This window comes from Urocitellus parryii, chromosome 5, assembly GCF_045843805.1.
Source record: "Urocitellus parryii isolate mUroPar1 chromosome 5, mUroPar1.hap1, whole genome shotgun sequence".
Classification (NCBI taxonomy): Eukaryota; Metazoa; Chordata; class Mammalia; order Rodentia; family Sciuridae; genus Urocitellus; species Urocitellus parryii.
The window spans coordinates 191246163-191268990 of NC_135535.1; positions in this window are offsets into that span (position 1 = coordinate 191246163).

Here is a 22828-nt window from a genome sequence, read left to right on the forward strand (position 1 = left end):
GGTATCTGTATAAGAACTTCTTGTTTCCAGAGAAGAAAATGAGTGAATTCTCAATTAGTGAAAAATGCGTGGGAATAGCATTTTTTTTTAAAGAGAGAGAGAGAATTGTTTAATATTTATTTTTTTAGTTTTCGGCGGACACAACATTTTTGTTTTTGTATGTGGTCCTGAGGATCGAACCCAGTGCCGTGCGCATGCCAGGCAAGCGTGCTACCACTTGAGCCACATCCCCAGCCCCAAGCATTCTTTTTTATACCAGAGTATAGACTAGAATTATGAAATGTTTTAAATATATCTGCATCTATATAAATATATACATGGAGATGTGTGTGTATATGGAAAGAGAGAGAGGGAGAGCAAGAGAAAGAGAATATTAGGAAATAGACTCTTTAGTACCAGTCCAGTAAATAAGAACATAATAAAATTGAAATCCCTATGTTCTCCTAGTAGCATTAAAATTAGGGGGAAAAAAAACTAATGAAACTATTTCACAGCATATAATGGGTGGAGAAAAGGTATCTATACCCTTTGACTGAATAAACAAATGCCTAGTGATTGTCAAAGGAAAAATGAAACTAGAAAAGAACACAGACAAAGATACATTTGGATTGTTTAGAAGTGACCTACTTTTCTGCATAAAATAATTGTTTTATTCACTAAGTTGGAGCAACTCAAATATTATGCAGGAATTTAAAAGTATATTTAAATACTATACAGCAGCAGGATGCTGGTTATGGTATCTTCACTTTTTGCAAAGAGTAAAATGGTTTAGTTAAATTTTTTGGCTATAAGTATCAGAAACTGATGGCAGCTGATTTTAGAAAGCCTTAAGAACAATTTTTGACAGGTTAATGCAAAGAAAGACATCAGGAGATTTGCAGAACTAAGAGTAAACAGAGCCAAGGAAAAATACCTTAGAGCACACCACAGAAATGAACGTTGCTACTGGGGTCTCTGCCAAGACATGCCAATTTGCACTGCTGGCCACACCCGTGCCAGAGCCTAGATGCTGCCCTGGGATTGTTATGCCAATCAGAGCCTCAGAAACCCTGATGAGCCACCACCACTGTAGACACCTCTTCCAGGACAAAAGCCTTAGCAGACTTTGCCACTTTGGCTTCTGATTCAGACTTGAGGTATGTGTGTGATTTGCATGACCACAAGACAGGTAGGAAAAGAAGCACTTGGCACTGACTGTTAAGGTCTGTAAATAAGTAAAAAATAACACCTGGTATTTTGCCAGAGAAATGTTAGAGTTCGTAAACAAGTCTGGATGGTGCCTGGCAAAATGTCAGAGGGAGTGGTTTGAGAAGTAACAAAAGCGAGCCATTAAGTGTGGAGATTCCTTATTGGTTGATTGATGTATCTAGTTTATGCTAATTAAGATAAGCTGTGCAAAATGTATAAATAGCTCTGTTGTCCTACAATAAAGGGTTCCCATTCCTGCTGTATCAACGTGCACAAGTTATTCGTCACCCCCCGGTTATTTTGCTGCAGCCGGACTGCGGCAACTGACAACTCACGTGATAGAAGAGGATCTTTCATAAGGGCTTCTCCAAAGACAATAAGAAGGTTTAGATGCAGATCAGAGAAAAATAAGGATACATGTCCACTAGAGATACAGAAATAGACTATGATTGTGAAGAAGGAAAAATTCTATGAATTACTGCAAGCCTGTAATAAAATTGTAATAGTGACTGAATTCTAGTCTAGGTAATTCTTTTCTTTCTTTTTCCTTCCTTCCTTCCTTTCTTCCCTCCTATTTTGATACTGGGGATTGAACCCAGGAGCACTTTATCACTGAACAACATCCCCAGCTCTTCTTACTTTTTGAGACAGGGTCTCACTAAGTTGCTTATGGCCTGGCTAAATTGCTGAGGTGGCCTTGAACTTGTGATCCTCCTGCTTCAGCCTCCTGAGCTTCTGGGATTACAGACATGCAGTACTGTACCAGCCAATTTTCTTGGTCCTTTAATGTTCTGTGATTGTTATGTTCTTGTGTACTTTGCATGTTTTTGTTCCTTCCAAAATTCATGTTGAGCCTAAATTCCCAATGCAAGTGTTAGGAGTGGGCATTGATGGGAGGTATGTAGCTCAGGAGGGCTCCCCTCTCATAAATGGGTTAATGCCATTTTTAAAGGGCAGGATCCGCCCCCCCCCCATGGGCCTCTTTGCCCTTCTATCTTCTGTCCTGTGATGACACAGATAAAAACTCACCGCATGCCCTGCCTTCATTTTAGACTTGCTGACCTTCAGAACTGTGAGCCAATAAAGTTCTGCTCATCCTAAGTTACCCAGGCTCATGTATTCTGTTATAGTAGGACAGACAGATTAAGAGGTATTCTTAGTAAACCAACATTTTTTTCCAACTGTCTTCCTTCTGCTTAGTTATAATTCAAGCCTCAGATGTCAGAAACTCTGCCTTCTTCCTCCCTTTGCAATCTAAGCATGCCTTTCCTTAGAGCACCTAGAACAGAGCTCAAAAACGAGGGGCCTTTAGCAAAGTCATGAAAAAGTGATGAGGAGATAGAGAATCTGAGGCCAGGAGGAAGCAAATAAATCAACAAATTAACAATTCAATGACTAATTACACACTGGAAATCTGATAAAAATCTAGCACAAGATCAGAGCCAGTTTGGTCCCCTTCTTCATTGCCCATTTTATCAATATCTTCTATTGAACAAAATATCTGTCACAGCAAAGTTACAATGTCCTTTTAATAAGGATTATAATTTATTTTTTTTAAAAGGTACTGGATGAACCTAGGGGTTGTTTACCACTGAACTACATCCCCAGTCTGTCTGATGGCTTATTTATTTATAGTTATAGATGGACACAATATGTTTATTTTATTTATTTATTTTTATGTGATCTTGAGGAACAAACCTAGTGCCTCACACATGATAGACAAGCACTCTACCACTGAGCTATAACCCCAGCCCCTTTATTTTCTTAATTATTAAAACACATACCCACATATATGAATCAATGAACTTCAATAAATGATTTCAGTCATCAAGGATAAAACAGCATTAAGCAAAGTATCATTTTTTATAGAAAGCACTTTATCAATTCAGATAATACATTCTTCTTTTGAAAATCTAGGTATGTCTAAGTGTAGCTAGATGTGGTGAGTGTGTATACTAAGGAGCTTATGCAAGGTATGCAGGTGGATTGATGTAATTCCTCCATGGATCACTGCTGTTCTCCCAAATACCAGGCAACATACATGATCTTCCCAAGACCCAATGACTATCCACTGATGAAGACCACAACCAAGTTAAGATGGCGCCTGGCAGTTTGCTAGGAGGAGTGGTTTCTGAGTAACACCAGCGAGCCATTAAGATGATAGAGATTCTTAATGACTGACTGCTGTGTCTAGATTATGTCAATTAAGTTAAGCTGTGTGTAATCATTAAGATGATGAGGATTCCTTATTGGTTGACTGCTGTATCTGGTTTATGTTAATTAAGAACAAGCTGTGTGTTCAGTTATGTATATATACCCCTACTGTCCTACAATAAAGTGACTCCTGCTTTATCAACCTTCACAAGTTGCTTGTCACCTCCTGGTTATTTTGCCAGCCAGGCTGCGGCAATCCACAGTGAAAAGGGACTACTGAGGTTTGAGATCCTGAGTGCAAGGTGACCATGCCACATTTCAGGAAGGAATATCAACTGCTATGCACAGTCCACAAAGAAGAGAGCACTTCTAATAGCATGTCCTTATCCCCAGCACATCTTGACTGAGCATCCCCAGAATCTATAGTTGCGCATCATTGTACAATAGTTTTGATTTTTTTCTTTTTTCTTTTTTTTGGGGGGGTACTGGGACTCTAAGTTTCATAGGGCCTCACTAAATTGCTGAGGCTGGCCTCCTGTGATCCTCTTATCGCAGCCTCCCAAACTACTGGGATTACAGGCATGTGCCACTCTTCCTGGCTTGATTTCTTATATTAGTATCATCAGGATATTTATTAATATGGTCCCAAATCCTGGGACCATACTTGCCAGCTGAATTGTCACAGGTTTGGAAACACAGAAGCAGGAACAAAGAAATTTTTGTGTTCCTTGAAGTCTCTGGTAAAGCCTAAATTTTGTTATTAAATATAGTACTATAGTTTTTATATATGTGTGTATATATGTGTGTGGGGGTATTGCATACATGTGTGCAATACATATATCACACACATATAAAATGTGTTATATCATATGTAATATATGTAATGTATATTTATTACATATGTATTACATATAGCTACTCATACACATATATACATACATGTATACTTATCTCATTTTCCCTATTTATTTCTTGCTGTTCATATCATAGTCTTGAGAACATTGAAAAATGATCCACAGTTCCCTTAGATATCCATGTTTTGTATCATGCTCGACCAAGTCCAAAACAATGGAAATTAAAAAAAATCAACAGCTTTACAATAATCAATAAAAAAGAATTCTCATGCTCATACAATACTCACAATATCCAAACACTACTCACAAAACCCACAGTGTACATTAAGGCTTTTCAATCAAAGAAGCTTTTCAATCAAAAAATATGATATAAGGATTGCACAATTTAAATGGATTTCCTTTAGGATGCTTTCAGCTACTAATAACAGAAAGCCTCAAAAATTATGACCGAAACTATGAGGATTTTCATAGTTTATTTAAAAGACATCTGGAGTATGCGAGTAAGACTCTGGATAGTGAAATGCCACCCTCTCACATAAGCTTTGCCATCTCAGAATTAAATTACAAATATATTTGAGAGGACATGTCAGACATTTGAAAGCAGACAGGAATGTTATGAATCTGACTATCCTATGAGGAGGTGACTTCCTCATAAAAGAGGAGGTTAGCCAGAAACTCCACTGGCAATTTCAAATTTATATTCTAGAAACATTCTGAGCAAGACAGTACTATAAAGTTAGATTCAAAGCCCAAGTATATCTAGAAGTCCAAGTTTTATCACAAGTGTTCTCCTTTTTCCAGTTCACTCCTGAGTATTTGCTGGAGGCAGTCGATGAAGTCTAGGGATATGAGAGGAAAAAGGCCACGTGTGGGTGTGGTACTGGATGATGTGAGGAGGGATCTGAAGGGAACAGGAGCATGGAGGGCCAGGGAGCCAAGAAAAGAAGGTAACTGAGTGAGTTCATGTGAGCCACCAGGATTCAGGGATGAATTAGCAAGGTGAGTATCTCAGCAAATTATACCCCGGGAGTTCAGTGTACAGCAAAAGCCCTTCCATGAGAGGTGGCTGCCCTGGCGAGGAATCGGTCAGTGTGATAACACACAGGGGAATAAGAAAGTAAGAAAATCAATATATTGGGTTAACAGGAATCAAGTTTCTAGGTGTTACCGACTGTAGAGCCTAAATGGTTGGATTTGAATTGGAAGAATTGATGTAGACTCATAACTTTCTCTTTTCACACACGTAGATATAGAAAGTGTGTGGGTATAAGATGTACATCTGTTACTTTGGACTTTGTCTAATGAAAAGCTACTGATAATAGGCACACTCAAATCTTCACTTCTAAAAATAATTATTAAAACAAATGGTAGCCCCATGATGAATGGACATAAGACGGAAACAGTGGTTGTCCAAAATGGAACTAGAATATCTTATTGTGACAATCAGGTAAACTGTTCACAGAATAAGAGGAGAGTATCAAAGAGATATAGAAGTTGGCTTGAAGTCTTCCACTGGTCAATGTGGCTGCTTTGAGCATAAGAACAAATGATATGGTTAGAGATTAAAACCCATTAAATAAAAATAAAAATCTACAAGCCAAGATTGATATGAATAAACACACGATTAAATAAGTGAAAACAAAACACTATTTTAGATTAGAAAGCCAAATAATAATGTAAGAGGAATAGATTTAAACTATGTATAAATGTAACAAAAGATTCATACATAGTTTCAAGTTATGTTCTAACAAAATACTAATTTCAATGGAAAAAAATGAGAATAGTAAGAGAAATCTGATACATAAAACCTTAACCAGCTGACACCAATGTTGACAAAAACTGATGGGAAAAGTTCACATGGAGAGCACTCAGGCTCCAACACAAACACAACCTTGATTCCATGATTATTTTGGACAAAATGGATAATCTACCTCTAATCATTATGGCACCAAAATTGGGTACTGAGGAATGTTTGACAAAAGGATTTCTTTGTAATTTTTTTAAAAAATCATAAAAGACAAGAAAAACACTGAGAAAGTACCCTGGATATAAGGTATGGCCCCAAAGCTCCTGTGTTTATGCGGGAATGCTCAGAGGTTAAATGGTTGGACTGTGAAAGCCGTAACCTCATTCGTCCAGTGAAGTTTCAACGGACTGACTGGGTGGTAACTGTACAAGTGGGGCCTGGGTACAGGAGGTGGGTCACTAGGGGTGTGTCCTGGACGGGTTCTTCCCTGTGGCCCCTTCCCCTCTCCCTTTCTCCATGCTTGCTTGCTACCAGGAAAGTAGCAGCTTTCCTTTGCGGGTCCCTTACCCCATGATATTCTGCCTTATCTGAGGTCTAGAGCAATGGAGTTGGTCACCTATGGACTGAGACCTCTGAAACCTTGAGCCCCAAATAATAAACTTCACCTTCTCTAAGTTGTTCTTGTTAGGCCTTTGGGTCACAGTGACAAAAAGCTAACTAAAACATTCCAACTGGAAAACACACTTGTACATTATCTTGGACTGAGTCATTTCTAAAAATACTATTTATAAAATTAAGTTAGAATAGAATTTGTGGATTGTATTATTGTATTATATTAAAATCAACTTCTTGATTTTGAGGATTTACTGGATGTGTGTAGGAAAATGTCATTTGATGTAACAAATGCACATGAATGTATCCAGAGTAGCAAAACATCGTTTCTGTAACTTATTCTCCAATGGTCCTGAACCATTACACATATGCCTATGTACTTATATAGGGTAGACTTCAAGAAGTACAAAGGAAAAGTGATAACTGTCAAGAGTTGCAGAACTTAGGTGCAAAGTACAGAGAATGTGTTTTCTTGCTCTTAGAATTTTTGTGTAAGTTTGAAATTTTGAAAAAAGTAAAATATAAAGAAAAACTTTTAAAAGGCGCTACCATTTTGATAACTGGCAACTTGTTTTCGTGGAGAAATATTCACAGGGGAAAATGCATCAAGAAAAGAGCAACATTTGTCTTTTCCTGACAAATCACATCCTTTTAATATTTTTCTCAAGGTATCCGACGATCGATGATGATTCATTAAGAGAAAGTTCAACTTCTTTTCCCCGGTGAAAAACAAAGCAACTACTCTGAGATTAACATAGGGTCACTACACATTTTAAATCTGCACTGTAAAGGCCATTTTCAACTGTGTTCACTTTCCAGGGATGTTAACTACTGTATCGGAGGGTGATAAGCAACTGGAATACAGATTTAAGCAATTTATTCAGAAATTTCTTAAGGGATTTTGTGCTGTCACCGCTACATGGTTTAGCTGTCTCACAGGACACTGGCCTCGCAGCAAATTCCTGCCAAAGCTTTTAATTCTTCTTTAGCTCTCTGACACCATCTCATTTTAACTTCTTAAGAGTGTCTTTGCTATCAATACAAATATTAACTAAGTTTCAGAAAATAAAAGGTCCAACTTTTGAAAGGCCAATATCTGGGATTAAACTAAACTTCTCAAAGCAGAACTGAAATCTCTAGGGTGCCAAATCACAATTTCACTACCCTTGGTGTTCATTGGTCCAACCCCACCCACCCTATAAGCAAGATGGTTGACAAAATCTTCTATCCTCCAAAAGATATTCATCTTCAATTCCAACAATCATTGCCCTTCCCTAATTTTTATTTTATTTGCCTCACTCTAGAGTTACTTATTTATATTCCGTTTTCTGTACTAGATCGGGAATACAATCTTCTCAAAAGGGTACTGGGTTTGCTCACCACTGAAGACTTTTAACATGTTGAGCACAGATCCTGAAACAAAACTATCTCAATACATCCTTGATAAATCAAGATATGATTCCAAAGTTCAATGATTTGGTAGGTATGAACAGAGAGTTCATGTCTCCATGTTCCTTACCTCTTAGTATTCACCCCTGTGCATAATTCTCTTCCCTTGACTGAAGTCAAGACCAGTTAACTTGCTTAACCTAATAGAATGTAGCAGCACTATCAGCATGCACACCATTGTGTATACTTGAATATATTACATAAGATTACAATGCCCATCATGGAACAGACTCTCCCTGACTGGCTTTCAGGAAGCAAGCAAGTTACATTGTGAAGGTTTTAGGACAAGGAGGTAAGATTGGCTTTTGGCCAACATTCTGCAGAAAAGGCAGCTCACAGTCTGCAAGAATTAAATGCTTCCAACAATCAACTAATGTAAGGCAAATCTTTTCCATGTTGGGCTTCAGATAAGACCACAATCCCACCTGACACCAGAATTGCAATAAAAGGCTTTTGAAGTTGACACTTCATTTTCTGTTTCTGTTTTTGTGCCCATGGTGTCTTTCATAAGATCAAGGCCTTCAACTTATATTCCATTCTTCATCCCCCTATCTCAAAAAGATAGTGACTCATAAAGATCAGCCTAACCATAAGCCCTGCTCTGCCATTGAAACAGAACTTCTAAAAAAAGTTGTAGAAATATTATGGAGAATCTCCTTTTGAACCTCAAGAACTCTCTACCACTGAAAAACTTCTTTCATTTGGGATCGCTCTTTTCTTGTTCATGCTGTAATCTGTCCATATGCTATGTCTCTCCCCTATGGAGAGGCAAAGTGACTCTTCTGGCCTAAGACTAGTGTCTGGAAGAGAGAATTGCCTCCTTAAATATTTGTTGAGTTATAATTCAGGGCCAAGAGCCTTGAACTTGCCCTGCAGTGATGCCTAACCTATTCCCTGTTATAGAAACAAAAACCATAGTGTTGAAGGTGGCATCTGACTTCTCCAGTTTCTCACACATCAGTCAACACACACACTCTGAGAGTTCCTATTGCATATTAGCAACTGGAAAACTACCATTCTTTGTTCATTTATCAGAAAAATCAGGAGACTCAATGTCCTAATCAGGTACAAAATCCAGACCTAAAATATACATGAGGCACTTGACCTACACTAAATGATGTGTACCAAGTTCTTCTTTTTTTTTAACAGTCTTTGCTCAAGGACCAGAAATGAGCTGTGAGACTCAGGAAAGATCATTCTGCCATACAATATTCTACTCTGTATAGCAGACAGTGAGCCTGCCACAAATATTATGCTCAGACTCATCCCTCAGTCTCATGAAACTGAAGAATTCTTGCCTCCTGGTGCTAAAGAAGAAACAAAGTATGAAGAATCCAAACAAATCAGCCAGCTTGCTTGTGTTTCATATATGCCAAGAGAGCTGCATGTACCTCTCAATCATGAATATAAAATGGCTTGAGGTCATGCCTGATAAACTGTAAAAGAGAAGATGCCCATATAGATGCTGTTGTTATTAATTGTCACTCATGATTGGTGCTAGCACTATGCTGGATATTTATGTACATACCTTACTTTATCTTCCATAAAACATAATGAGGTAAATATTATCATCAGCATGTTACAGATGAGAAAAGTGAGGTTGCAATAGAGTGGCGATGTAGACCATTCTCAGATTTGGTAAATTCCAGAGCTATCATTCACGATCATCTCTCTCTCTTGACCCCAAATCCACATTCCAAAAGAGCTCATTTCTTTTGTCCTGCTATTGTCTGCCTTTCAATGTATTCTTATAGGTTACAAAAAAAGCTATTAAAAGGTACTTTTAATTTCCAGTAAACTTTTAGCAATTACATTAGTATTTTCCCACCTGAATCTTCATGGGAATTTATAAAACAAAACTGATCATGACAGTCTCACTGGGATACTGCTGAGAATGGATCCCATAACTCGCTGAGATGGGGGAGTCATGACATATAAGAGAGCAGTAATGTTGACTGAGAAGGTGTCACTTTTACATGGTCCCTTCTCAGACTGAAACCACACTTCCTGAAGAGGTAGAAGGAGGAAATTAATTAGCATAAACCCTTGCTCTTACCTCTTGAAATGATGATGCTCATAAACCGCAGCTCGAGTTCCTATAAAAAGATGGAATGGGAGAGCCTGACTCCCATAAGAGGTCAGAGGAAGTGGCCATGATTTATTTGTTGGAGAGACATTGACCTGTTCTAGGGAAAGTCCTTTTCCTGACCAAAAATTGCATTAGATGAGATGATGAAGACGTGGTGAGAGTGTGTGTGTGTGTGTGTGTGTGTGTGTGTGAGAGAGAGAGAGAGAGAGAGAGAGAGAGAGAGAGAGAGAGATGTGAAAATTTGTGCATGGGCACATGAACACAACACACACCCATACCAGGCACAAGCACCTGCAGCTCACCTTTGAAAGGATGGGTATGGAAGAGTCAAACCTGAAAGCGCTGATGAGAGGGAGCATCTGAGTTGGAAGACTGGAGTTTAAACTTTAGCTCTTTTAGATATTAATAGTAAACTCTTAGGAAATCACTTTCTCTCTGTTCCTTGATTTACCATCTGGAAAAAAAAAAGATAAATGTACCAACCTCACATTGTTGCCGTGAGGAGGAGTTAAACAAGGAACTACGTTCAGAAGGGCAAACAGATGCAACACAGCCTGGCACAGAATGAGCCTTCAATAAATGCTAGAATGTGTGAGCTCCTAGATTCTAAACGGAGACCTAGGCTTCCTTAACTGCCAAGAGGAATGGATATAAAGGCCCATCCAAGGAGGTGATTCAAAAGAGAAAAAAATAATGGTGGCAAGGAACCTTAAGTAGACGTTACCATATGGTGACATATATAGGCACAAATGGGCTAAAGGACAGCAAGGATTAGCATTGCTGCCAAGAGGATCCAGAAACGACTTTGAACACTACCGAGATTCTTAAGGAGGGGAACAAAGAAAGGAGTAAAAGAACAGATAAAGGATTTTTTAAAAAGTGGAGTTCAGAAATACATAAGACTTTATTCACTCAGCCACTAGTAATAAAGATGCCATAAAAATGAAAGGAAAAAGAAAAGGTGACATAAAATTGCATCTGGGGTTTACTAATAGCTAACTGATGGCCAGGCATAAGCTGAGTCTCAACTGTAGGCTTCAATATTCAAGAATTTTTCTATATACATCTACATGTTTTCAAGGTCCTTTAAAGCTGTGGGGTTTTTTTTTTTAAAGTTTCCTTTTGCTAAGGGATTTAAAATCCAATCTTAAGAAAAAAATTAATGATGATCATGGTTTTATTAAACATGACATAGAAATATAATTAAATATATATCAAATAAAAATAGTGTGGATTATAAGTAATATACATTCTGTAGTCATCTTCTACTGTGTATTATTTTCACATAGAAAAGAGCTGGTGTACTAATGAAGACAACTTGGTGACTATAGAGTGCGACAGAGTAATGAGATGACCATGAACTGAGGATGGCAGAGCCCCATGAGAGAAGGAGCGAGGGTCACTTAATCATCCCACCAAGGAATACCTGAACTGAATATAAACACACTGACTCCACAAAATACCCTTTATTTATTTATTTATCTATCTATCTATTTATTTATTTATTGGAATTGCCATTTTAAAACCTGACCAGTTCTAGTTGCTTTCTCCCGATTTCTCTAAATTGAAATCTAGGCATCTGGAATATCTTCAGTGGGACCTTTCATTCCTCTGTTCCTGACTGCTTGCATTTCCTGAGCCCAAAGGGAAGACAGAATGTTAAGAGAAGGGAGATCCCTATGACATCTGTAGGTAGGACCAGGTTTCTCTGCAGCAGAAACTTCAGATCAGGTCAATGAGTTTCTGCTGGAGATGTCCTCTATGCAAGTGCATGTTACCACTATGCCTTGTGGCATTTGTGTGCAGAGCGGGGAAATGGCATGGAGCTTCTTGGATCTTTCAGATTTGTCCTGGGGCTAAGTGGGACCTAGAGTGACCTAGGTCCTGGCTGATTTCTGTTTGCAATCAGCCCATTCTGTTTCCTCAGATGCACTATCTAGATGATGTTGCGTACTATTTGGGCACTGAGCAGAGCAAACCTAGAACTGGTTCAAAGAACCTGTATGTCCTCCCAGGGCCCAACTGCCCTGTCCTTGTAGACGGGCACTTCTTTATATTAGAGATGGAACACTACACAAGGTTCCCTGAATGTGGTCAGTGTAGCCCACAGGGCACTCACATTCAGAGGCAGAGTCACAGTGCTCTTTGGAAACATGAAAGGCCTGCTTACCTACTACACACACACACACACACAAAAGTCCCGCAGACTGCTCCTGAAGCCATTCTTTGGTGCTTTTCTGGTGATATTTGAAGGCTTGAGATGAGCTCAAGGTCTCTTTGGGATTCCTGAGAGATGCTGCTATATTCTACTATGGTTGTTTTAGAGTAGAGAGCTACCATACTTTAAGAAAGGAAGAAGAACAAACCAAAATATTTTCTGTCTGGGTTGAAGTATAGACAACTCCCAAATAAAAAAAAATATTCAAATTAGAATGTTTTTGACTTATTGTGATAAAAAAGCAATAGGCATTCCATAGAGCCATACTTGAACTTTGAATGTTCATCTTTTCCCTCCTAGTCAGCCATGAGATGACAAGAGCAAACACCCCCATACTTTACAGTGTCCTGTGTGGCTAAGCTATGGTTTGTGGTTGGCTGTATACATTACACGCATGGTTTACTTTTCTTATTTTGGACTTACTGTGGGCTTCTCAGGATGTGACCCCATCATAGGTTTAGAAGATGGGGCTGATGAGTGCAATCACAAACTCCGAGTTTGGACTTTGTTGAAGGAAAAGAAGAGAGTTCCTTAAAGTGTCACTTCCTGGACCCATGATGATTGATTTATCTTTAAGATCTAACACAGTCACCTGAAGAGGCACCAGAATCCCTCGAATCTCAATCATGTGATGCAAAACACATTTTGAAAATGTCTCAGAATAAGGTTCAAAAACTTTAGAATAAAACAATAGATGGTTTAAATGAAAGAACTCAACTTCAGGAAAGTTAAGAAGTAGTTGCCTGAGAAATAGAGTGATTAAAGCAAAGAGAGAGGGAACTAAAGCCCAGGAAATAACACTCGAAAACACAAAGGTATAAACAAACCAGGTCATGGATGATAAAGATGGCAATTTAAACCTCTGACCAAGACCACGCTGAAGACCATGCATTGCCTGTGATCTAGTCAGAGTGGCAGGTGGATGAGAGTAACCAGGAATTCGAGAAAAAGATCCAAGCCAAGAATGAAGTAAACCTCATCTCCTACCAATCGGAAGATGATTTGAATAAAGCTCACTGATCCTGCTAACTTAAATGTTTCTTTTGAAAGACTTCCAGGTGAAAACCAAGAACTATCCAAAAAAATTATGTGAAGAAAATCGAATAACAAAGAGTTTGCAGGACAATCACATTCCCAAACCAAGCAACTCTCTTTGCAATATGAAAATTCACAGCTTGAAAGTGAGATACAGAGGCGTCAACTGAAATTGAAATATTGCCAAAAGTACATCAAGAATATGTAATGCAATCTCAGAGAAAATCAGCTGAGGGGGAAATACTGCTTAGAAACAGAGGAAATTTCCCAAAATATATAGATGCATGGTCTACATGGTAGAAGCACATTTGCAAGAAGATGGTTGAAAACATGGATAAAGAATTAAAGAACCAATTCTTTTTATCAATACTATATTATTGTTGATGAGAAAAGAGCTCAAGAAACTTGGATGGTAGCTCTGAAAATATAAAGCTCAATGAAAAGAAAGGAACAATAACAGGTAAATATTGGCTAAGGTTGAGTTTAACTTCTAGACTCTTCCAAGTGGCCCGTTTGCTTCGGCTGTTCCACACATAGCCCTCAGAGGCCCAACTGTATCCAGGATCCCCTGGATCATCAGGTTCCCAACAAGGAGGTCTAAGCTGTAGGGTAAAGGGATCCAAGGTCTCAGGAAGGTTTAATTCAGCTTATTAAAGCCAGCCTTGAACATCCAGAAGCACATCTGCGTTTTTTTTTTTCTCTCTTTGAAAGTATTTTAAATTTATCTCTTTTTAATTCAACTGCTGCTGTTTAATTGATACTAGAGTTGTTCTAATTAAAATTTCATAGCATTATAATGCTTACAATAGTATGTTTCAAACACAGATTCATTCAGTACTATTCTTATGAATACAATATTTCTATTATACTGGGCTCTCTACAATCAGTATAAGCAGAGTATTGTGTTTTGGTTGAGTAAAATGTTCACTACCAACATTAACTATTTTTCATTAAATATTTTTCCAATTAACTTACAATTTTTTAGCATATAGAAATAATAAATGTTTATTGTTTTCCCTCTAACCATCTCAAAGCTTGAAAAATTTTTTTCTTCTTCCAAGTATCCCTTCCTTCCTCGACACCTGTGATTCATCTGTTTATTTTTGCATTGTATGGTTGTGTCAAGTGTGCTTGTCACAAAGGTGAAGATGGAAGATGGTTACCCAATTCCAGCCTCATTTGATGAGGAGCTATTTTCTGGAGAGGGAGAAAAAGGAGACATGCTCATTTTTTTTTTTTAATTGTACATACGTATATGAAATAAGCAGATGTATCTTAAAGGAAAAGGTCTATTCTTTCCATAGTTTTCAAAAGTAGGAGAAAAGGGAAGATTGTTTGAGAGCTCATCTGTTGAATGATGCCTTTAAACAAACAACAGACACAGTAAACCAACTCTGGGCCAGATTGATACCTGCTTGAATATGATTCCAATTTACCACTGTTTCACCTGGAAGGTTATTCTGAGGGTGATATTACACTGTCTTACTTTGAAATTGTCCCTAACAACACATGTTCAGATACCCAGAAAAACATGATTTTATCTTACTTAATCATGTTACAAAAGCAAAGAGACTTCTCAATGTATAAGGACAAATAAAAAATGAATCTGCATCCTAGGACAATTCGACAACATAAGTCTAAAAATTCTCTAGAACAGTGCACACTCTTTGACTCCCTAATTCTAGGATTTTTATGCGGAGAGAATAGAGACAACGACATCGAGAAAACAGCTTTAAGAATGTGCTTCATAACGTACTTAAAATAATAACCGATACTCTCCTATTGAAATCATAGGAGAGGATGAATTATGGCACAGGAATTTGATGAACAATGAAAAGTTAGAGGAACTAGCTGGAGGCGAGCTGAATGCACTCTCCCTGGTCCTGATCCCTTCTTTGTTTCTCAGACGGAGAAACTGAGGCCCAGGGGAGACCAGGTTTCCCAGAATTAGACGACTGTTCAACAGCAACTGCCTCCTGCTCTCCTAGCCCTGGAACCACCTTCTTCTTACCTTAGCAAGCTGGAATCCCAGTCAAAGGGTAGGGAATAAAAAGCTAACACCCTCTCCAAAGAGCCCCTCATCAAATCATGTGCCTCCCCATGGACAGACTGCAGTTAAAAATAAAAATGCTAGCTGGATTTTTTTTCCTTCCTTAATAACTTTGTTTCTTTCTTTGACTTCATGAATTTCACTCTTCATCCTTAGTATAATAGACTCTGATCTGATGACATCACTAAACAGAGAGAATGGGTGACCATTGGAAAAAAATCCCGTGTCAACCTTTGTTTTACCTTTTTCTTCTGAATGCAGGATCCTCACTCCTGGCATACTGAGAGTTAACTTGTGCATTCCATCAGACAGGATCAAAGCCTGTAAAATGTCCTTTTCTGTAAGCAAGAGCTGCATCCTAAGGGAGGATGCAGATGATGGGTGGTGCCTGGGGTATGTAATGACAATCCTGTTACTCAAGCAAAGGTTAATCGTGATGGTAAGTGCTGCAGATGCAAAGAGGGAATTGGGCATGAATGAATATGTGTTGCAACCAACACCTGTACAATGGAGGGTTAGAAAAGCTGAACAGTGATTCAAGCTCCACAAATACTCCACCAGCCTGCAGAAAGCTCAGAGGGTGTGCAGCCCATTTGAGTTTCCCCACAGAGGTCTGAAAGGGCAGGACCTTTCCTGCTCCCACCAGGATCCGTCAGTGAGCACTGGCCACCCTGGGAGAGCTTGCTCTTGTGCCAGGCAGCTCTCTGCAGCTGAGGCAAACTATGAATGATCTGTAACCAGGTGCTGACTGTGCTTCTGTTGACTAGGCTGTGCATTCTTCCCCAAAGGATTTAGGCAGTGCATCTCCCAGTGGAGCTTCAAGGACATTCTGCCCATTCTGAAATAAACCTGGGATACCAAGGTGAAGAAGTTGAAGGAAGAGATGTGGCAGTTTGGGAGGAAGAAAAGAAATAAAATTTTAATTTCAAGTAATAGCAACTCTGTGTGTGTGTGTGTGTGTGTGTGTGTGTGTGTGTGTGTGTGTGCTTTTAATACTACAAGGCTGATTTTAAGGTGTGTGCTCTTGGAGACTATGCAGAGATTTTATCATTTCTTTCTTCAAAGCATTTCTACCCCTGTGCCTTATCTTTCTCAACATGACCTCTTGAAATATAATAGATTTTTCTGATTTTCCTTCAAGAGGCACAGTATGGGCTAAGAGGTGCTGTGACTTGCACAAGCCACTCAATTAGTTGACAGTGTCCTTAGGCTTTTTACCTAGAACATGATAAATGACAACCTAGCTTGTTGCCATAGCATTTCAGTCCAGTTGCCCTTCCTTGGTGGTGGCATTAAGGTGTGGCTTGAGACTGAACCACTACCAACTGGTATTTGTGACATCTATTTCAAACCTATCATACCCCCAGGATATCTGGGAAGCAACCAATTTTGAATCTCCTCCTCTCATTTTCTGCACCAGCTTCATTTCAACAAACATATCGAGAAGCTAGCACATGAAAGCTATGGTTGTATTTTTTTTTTTGTACTTATCTTGTTTAAGTCTTCCTTCTATCTGCTCCCATGACCACAATTCTGGCCTTTCTGGGGATGTCCTATTGTGGCTCCTTTCCAGGGATTAGACAGACCTCTTTAACACAGCTGCACAAGTAGAGAATTCATAATGTTTTTGGTAGATACATATTTTGTTTATAGGACACCACTCATTTGTCTTTGGGATGCCAGACAGAGGGAAAAGAAACTGAGAGCAGCCAGTGGACAAAGTAGAAAGGGAAAGGAAAAGGAGGACTAAAAGTTAGGTGAGGGCCAGGAGTGCTTAGGAACAACATCCTCAACCAGCTGGGTGAGGGCAGGAGCTCTCTGTATCGTGTACATCCCATTGCCTCAGTTCCTAGAACATCATCTGACAAGTACCTTGTTGAATGAATGAATGGAGTTACAGAGAACAAGACACTGTCAGTGATTAGGGAAAAGCTGTCTTAGCAAAATAACCTATTACTTTAACAATTATAAATATCCTATGCAAAATTCACTTTTACTTGAAAAGGATCCAAGATTTGACTTTAAAGACAGAAATAGGTACACAAGGACCTTGGTGATACACAGCTAACCACTGCACAACTGGGGATAAAGAAAACTGGAAAGAGTTACAATTGGGGGGGAGGAGAAGTTCCAGGGTGTGTTCATATATGTACCTAGGAAATTAGATCAGATTCCTTCCGGTTTTCTTCCCTTATCCTCTCCTTCCTCCATAGTGAATCTCACCACCGTGTACATCCACAAGATACCAATTAAAAAATGTATAAGTAAGTGGCCAAAAGATCTGTAGAGTAGAGAGAGAGGAACAAGTGGAGGGAGGAAGGGGAATTATCTGGAACTGAATTAGAGCAAATTTATTCTATGCTTTTATAACTATGTTAAAATGAATTCTAATGTTATGCAAAATTAAAAAGAACCAATAAAAATAATTTTTTAAAGGTAAAATAGTAGTTCTGGGATGTTATTGCATTGTACACAGATTATAGATAAAAATTATGTACTATATTTCAAAATTCTGGAAGAAAGGTTTTTGAATATTCATGTCATAAAGAAATAATAAATGTCTAAAGAGACAGATATATTTACCTGATTTAAACATTAAGCAATATATACATGTATCAAAATCACATAGTACCTTATTAACATGTACAATTTTAATGTGTTATGTGTGTTTATGCATAAGTTTAAAAACACCATTTTTTAAAAAGCTGGAAAAGACATCATTTTAGTTACATTTCTGGGAATGCCTTTTTGAATAAATCCTCATTTCCAAGGGTCCAAAATTTGGATAAAATTTGCATTTCTTTGTGGGTCTTCTATTAAAATAACATGTCTTCCCTGGCCTGTATTTGAATATTTCTATTTATTTCATTTTTAAAACACAGGCAGAAATTTCAAAGAGCAGACTACAGGGAGTTGTTAACATCTTGATGAGAAGTGGAGTCCTGTAGAGTAAATATGACCAACAGTGAATCATTAAACCCAATTTACCCCATCAGGTTGTGTCCTTTAGACCACAGAAGGGCCTGCTCACCCATCACATGGATCTCTCCTGTGAGGCAATTCAGTATGAATAGAGGAAACCAAATATTCTATTCACAAAACAAGGAACCCTGAATTTGCCATTCTTCATGTCAAATAGCCAATTAGGCTCCTGGAAAGATCTCAGCCCCATGTGCTATGGTAATAAACAAAATAAGCATAAGACATATATTCATGTTCAAATTAACCCTGCTTTAACAACCATGGCCTTTTCTAGGGTCAAATCCAGGGTCACATTCTTCACCATGACTCATAATTACCAAAGCTAGTCTCTGTCCCACTCAAATTAGTGCAATGGCCCTGACCCTCACAGTAGGGTACTAAAAGAATGCACAAAACCCTTAGCTTTTGGGAGTTTATATTTTAGGAGGATAAGAGGAGAGGAGAAAGATGAAATAGGAAGGAGGAGGAAAGCAAATCATTATGTAATTGGTGACAATATTTTTAAATCAGCCCTAGTTATAGCTTGCTTTAAGCTTCTTTCAATTTGTGACTAATCTAGAGTCTGTTATAGATACCCAGAATTTGCAAATGGTAGCTCAATAAATGTATCCTAATATCCTTAGGAAGGTGTTTCTGTTTTTGTTTTGCAGAGAAAGAAATTGAATTTCACAACTGATGATATAATAACGATAATTACAATGTAATAGAATCTAACACATACAGAATATGTAAAATATGCCAAGCATTTACTCACACTGTTTCATTTAACTTCACTATGATCAAGTTGTGGCACTATTATTATCCTTATTTTACAGTTGAGAAATGAGGGATGAGCAATTACAGAGTTTATGAGATTACAGAGTTATGAGTTAGGAGAGCCAGAATATAGACCCAAGTCAAACCCCCTCCAAGTCTCTGTTCTTAAGCACAAACGAGAAAACCAAAGCCCAGGAGTGTTAGCACGTGCCTTATGATCCACAGTGAAAGTTGATTTGAACCCACACCTATGTGATCCAACGACCTTACTCTTTCTGTTAACTATGAAAGATTAATCTACACCCAACCCTAAGGTACATGTTGATTCCTGTTTTGATCAATTATACCCTGAGTATCCCCAGTATAGAAATTTTTATTTCAAGGAAAGTAGAAAACGGGCATGGCCACCATTTGCCTTGGTCCTCTCCTATGGCACACCCTCTCCTGTAGACTTTCTCAGTCTCAGTGTCTCCTTTCCTCCAAGTTGCACCTCAACTAAATGGCCTTTTCCACTTTAGCATGTGGCTGGGTGCTCCCTACTCTGTATCCTCCAGCCTTCACCAGAACCTAAGACACATTCATCTGTGATGTCATATGCTGTTCTGGCAGAGTGCCACACCCAAGGACAGCAGAGGACAGGGAGATGACCTGACAGACAGTGGCAGCTGACACAATAGGACAAAGATGCATCACATTGACAAGAAGACAAAGGACAGAGCCTTCCAGAAGCACAAGACGGTGAGGAATGACTCTCACTATGTTGGGCACCATGCCCATTACATCACAAGCTCTGGTTTTGAACTTATTCATCCATTCTATAAGGTACTACAATCATTTCCTATCTTACAGAAGAAAAAATTATATAGGGTATTAAGTAACTTTTCCATGGCCACACGGTAAGTGAAACCATCATGATTTAAAAGCACATTGCTTTATCATTAAAATGTGGTCTATATACCAATATATTTCACAGTGAAAATATGACAGAAAGGTCAGAGAGACTGAGGACTGAGTAGGGGTCTCAGCCAGTGATAAGGAAGAACAGGTGATTCTAAATCATTATCCATGCCAGGATACTTTGGAGAGGAAATTGAGTACTCTTAATAATGTGCCAAAATAACAGCAGTAAACTGTAATATATAGGCATCTTATTAAGAGGACACTGGTGACCTTAAAACATAATAGAACAATGAGGCGGAAATCAGATAGCAGTGGAATAAAGAGAAAAGAAGAAATAAAGAACAGTAGAAAATCAGAGTGGACCATGCTGTTTAAAAACACTACAATACAACAGAGGAACAATACTGAAAGAAATTTAAGACACCAGGTCATGCTTAACTGTGAGCTTAGTGATGACACAGACTGTATGCACCTTATTCATAGTTGCATCCATAATATCTGTGTAGAGCATGGCATCTAGAGATGCTCAAATACATAAGTTTCACTGAATAACAGTGAGTTAGAAAGGAAATGTTTTTGTAGGACAAAAGAAAGCTAAGAATCATTGTAGGCAGAGAGGAACGACCCAGTAAAGGTGAGAATTAAAAGAATAATGAGATGATGAATCTAGTTTGAGGAACTGGTGGTAGATGGCCTAAAGGTTCAAGCAGAATGGGTACTTGATTTTTAAAGTGAGAAAACTTCCCATCAGTGGTGACGACCAAATGAAGGAAATATATATGCACTGAACATTTTCAAAAAGTATGTACTAAATGTGTACTTTATACCTGGCACTCAAAATAGGAACAACCTCAGGAAGCTGGATCCTTTCCACTGATAACATCCATACTGCAGTAGTTACATGTGAAGAGCCCAAGCCACGTTCCTTAGACTGAGTGCCTAGTGGGTTGGATATCCCCTTCCTGGCATTGACTTTCATGTGCCCTTCAACAATACACTTGCCCTTGCAGAAACAAATGGAAATTGAATTTGGTGACAGGTTCCTCCCCAAAGAAGCCTTCCAAAACTGATACAAATCAGAAAAACAAATTCCGTTTTCATAGGCCTCAATCTACTCCATTTTATAGCTATTCTCTGTTTTGAATCATGTCCTTCCATCATTTTTAATTTTTTTTTGGTGGGGGGTACCAGAGAGGGAACTCAGGGGCACTTTTTACCACTGAACCACATCCCCAGCCCTGTTTTGTACTTTTTATTTAGAGAAAAGGTCTCACTGAGTTGCTTAGCACCTTGCTTTTTTGCCAAGGTTGGCTTTGAATTTGCGATCCTCCTGCCTCAGCCTCCAGATCTGCTTGGATTACCGGTGTGCACCACTGCACCTGGCCAAACATTTTTTGTTGTTGTTGTTGTTGTTGTTATTAAACAGATCTTACTTCTTGTGAAATCAGTCTCCAAAATCCGATGTCTAATATGGGTGTTTCATAATTTTAGTGACCTGATTTAAGAAAAGTTATTTCCCATATTATGTGCCTTCTTAAATTTGCTTAGGTTTTAAAATCCTTGAATCTAATGCTTATTGCATTAATGTACCTGTAGGGTTCTGGGCTCTATTATTTGCTTGGCAAAACTTTGAACTTCCATTGATGGCTTAACTATGGAAGAAGAGGAGCATAGGCACACCTCATTGGTACCCATAGATGTCTAATCAAACAATTGGTATTTTCTAATAGGGAGAAAATGAAGGGAGACTTTTCAGGGATAAGTGTCCCAAATAGATTGTGTCCAAGCAAGGAGTCATCAGAACAATGTCTCTTGCTGCAAAAATATTTTTCTGTGGTGTTTCGAATCAGGCTTCAGCAGCTTATCTATAGATATATAGAACCTGGCTATGAGAACTGAAGAGAGAAAACCTAGAATATAGCATATATACATATTTATACAAACATATAGCATATATATGTATATGTTTATAATTATATATACACACAAATGCATATATACACATACATATATACACAAATATATATGAATGTACATTTTTTCAATATATAAATTGAATTACAACTTGAACTATGTATACATATAAATATGTAAACTGAAAAAAAATGTTTATTTTTCCCTAACCTAGAAAAGCCACTAGTGAAATAGAACCTACAGAGAGAGAAAAAATTTAAACATTTTCCAGACCCAGAGTCTCTAATTTTTAGTGATATACACAATAAACTTCCATTGAGGAAAGTTGTCATTATATGATTTCATATTTTAAACATGTTTTAACTTGAGGGTTTTTTTTCCTTTTTGCATGAATAGATTGTCACAGCATAAGGGTATGGGGAAGCATGGTGGGAATTGATGGTCCAGGTAGAATCACCACCAGAATTACAAGACAAGAGAGTATGTGACTAGGGAGGATAATATGAAATTGTGTCATCTTAGGGTGAGAACATTATGGAAATACAGGGAGACATCTGGCATCAAAATGTGGCTACTATTAGTTGGCCCTAAGCATAGAAAGTCAGATAAGAGAGAAAACTAACATTTACTAAACATCTATTTTATAAAAGGTGCTCTTCATAATGTATTAAATTTATTCTTCATAATATACTTACAAGGTTGTATCTTAAGCCACTGAAATCCTTTTAAGAAATAAAGCAAGTGAGTTTCAGGGAAGCCACTAAATCTACATGCATTATTCAGGGTTCTACAGAGAAACAGAATACAATATGAACAGATACATAGACAGAGATATATTATGAGGGATTTGATTACACAATTATGAAGGCTGAGAATTTTT